This window comes from Gracilinanus agilis, chromosome X (genome assembly GCF_016433145.1).
Source record: "Gracilinanus agilis isolate LMUSP501 chromosome X, AgileGrace, whole genome shotgun sequence".
In the NCBI taxonomy this organism is placed as follows: domain Eukaryota; kingdom Metazoa; phylum Chordata; class Mammalia; order Didelphimorphia; family Didelphidae; genus Gracilinanus; species Gracilinanus agilis.
In genome coordinates this window covers 1,497,145-1,499,985 of record NC_058136.1, presented here as the reverse complement: position 1 = coordinate 1,499,985, position 2,841 = coordinate 1,497,145, and positions in this window count along the sequence as shown.

Below are 2,841 nucleotides of genomic sequence, written 5' to 3'. Positions count from 1 at the left end.
TATTATTATTTTCTCCTTGACTATTTTCAAAATAATTGTTTTTTTCTTTTTCCTCTTAAATTAAAAAAAAACCACACACCTTTTTCTTACTATTCTCTAACAACAACAAAACATATGGACAAAAATACACTCCTGCATGCAAACACACACACACACACACACACACACACACACACACACACACATTTCTGGGAGTTCATTACTCAGCCCCTCCTTTGACCATCCTAAGACATCTTTAATTAGTAATAGCTAATTAAGAGGTGGTTCTTTAGACCCTCAGCCATTCCACAAAGTGACAGGTGAGATTTTGCATGTGTGCAGGAAACATAGTATTATAGAACTTTTCAGACCAGCTCAAGTCTATGAAAGGACCACATTCCTCAGGACAAAGAAAATGCAAAAATCTAGAGTGAATGGAGCCATTCTCCCTAATATAGGCTTTATAATCCAGGGTTGATCTTGATATAAAAAGAATACAGTATAAAAAAATTAATTCTCACAACTAATGAAGTGAATGTAGCCAAGATTTGAAGGAAAGCAGTAAATTAGGGAAAAATTTATAGATTTTCTCAAAAAGAGTTCTTATATCTAATATAGAGAGAGAACTTTGTCAAATATATATGAATATAGCCATCCCTCAATTGGTAAATGGGCAAAAGATAGGAATAGATAATGTTAAAAGAATGGAGGTAGGGATATATATATATATGCATATATATATATATAAATGAATGTATATATGTATGATATGATCTCTTGCTTTGAGATCAGGTCTTTGTTTCTTTCTTCTATATCTCCTCAACTGTAGTTGGTGGAGAGGAACACCTACTCCTCTCACCCTGGCTGCTGCTGTAAATTATCCCTCTTCTCCCTGACAGGTTTGGTTGATTAACCTGTCAGTGACTCCTTCTAACAGCTGCCCAATTGAGGACCCCTTGAGAGGTTATGTGGATGGTTAACCTCTCTAGACCCAACCTGGGGTTGGATTGATTGATAATAGGCTATTGATTAGCTTTGGATAATGATTAGGATCTGACTGAGTAATTGATCTCCCTTCCTAAGGGCTGTGATGGAATGACCACTCAGGAAGTTAGCAGGAACAGTTGCCATTAGTAAGGTTGTTTTAATAGTTTTGAATCAATATCTATTCATGATATTTGGCATAGTTTTCTTCTACTACTTTACCTCAACCTGAGAATCAGGTTTGTCTTCTAGGAATGAATTTTTTATACATTTTTTTCCCACTGAGCCAATCCTGCTATTTGAGGAGGACTCTTCAATGGCTTTTCACACTTGTTTTACCATTTGGCTTATTCTGTTTTTTATATACAAGACCTCTATCTGAGAAAATGTCTATAAAATGTTTTTCCCAAATTTGCTTTCCTTCTCATCTTGGCTTCATTAATTTTAGTTGTACAAAAAACCCTTCAATTCAATGTATTCAAAATGATCCATTTTATATTTCACAATACTTTATTTTCTTGTTTATTTGTAAATTATACACCTGACATAAATCTGATATATACTGTGTTTCCTGTTCTCCTAATTTGTTCATATCTCCCTTTATGCCTAGGTTATGTGTGCACTTTCAACTTGTCTTGGTAAATGGTGTAAGATACTGGTCTATAGCTAGTCTCTGCCAAACTATTTTCTCCCCAATTTTTCCCAAATAGTGAATTCTTGTTCTTATTCCCAAACCTGGAACTTTCCCTTTGTCAAGGACAAGGAAGCAATAATCTTTTATGACACTAAAGCTGGTAAAACCTTCTCCCAGCCACCATGGGTTGCTAAGGACGTGGCACCTCCATTTCTTGTCTTCATCCTTTCCTGGCCTCAGATGAAGGAGGGTTCTGAGATGGGAGGGTTCAGGGGACCCCATGAGTTCAGGGGATGCTGAGGTCTAAACTAGTATTATTATTTATGTAAGATATTTAGGTGATTCAGTGGTTAAAGCAAGGACTTAGAATCACAAGGACTGGAGTTCAAATTATGCTTAAGGTACTTGATAGCTAAAAAGTCTTGGACAAATCCTTTAACTCTGTCAACTTCAGTTTCCTCCACTGCAAAATGGGGATAATAGCAGTACTTACTTCCCAGGGTTGTTGTGAAGATAAAATGGGAATATTTGTAAAATGTTTAGCACAATCCCTGTCATATAATAATTGCTGAATAATAAATGCTTGTTCCCTTCTCTTGACCAGTTGCTGACATTGCTTATTGAATGACTGAGTGACAGATAGATGAGTGATGAGAATGTCTAGACCATAGATTGGGGTTTTATTGAGCAAAAAATTGAATACAATCTTTGGCTGCACTAACAAAGGCAGTGTCCATTTGGACCCCTTGATCAGAGGACACCTGCAGTGTTGTATTCAGGCCAGGGGATAATTGTTTTATCAGTAATCATTGCTAATGCATCCTTAATGTCATAAGGTTTGCAAAGCTGAAATACATCCAGAGAGAAAGAGAGTCTTTTCCCGTGACATCAGTGTTTGACAATAAATTAGGAACAAGTAGTGGAAGTAGCAGGCATAGATCTCAGTTTGGTATAAGGAACACCTTCCTGCCAGTCAGAGCTGTTCAAAAGTTTCAAACTAGCTGGCAAGACCACGAGCTCTTGATTCCTGAAGATGTGTTTGAAGCGACTGGCTGAAGAGGGATTGAGCCCACTGTTTAGGGCGTTCCTATTCAGTGTCCTTCATGGAGCCATACAAGCTGGGGAGACTTGAGCTTTGCCACGTGGCTTCCGCATCCGCGGGGCGTTAGGATTCGGCGCCCCTGCCCCTACATCCTCATGGTGCTGTGCCTCTCTATCCTGCCTCTCTGGCTCCCCCTGACCCT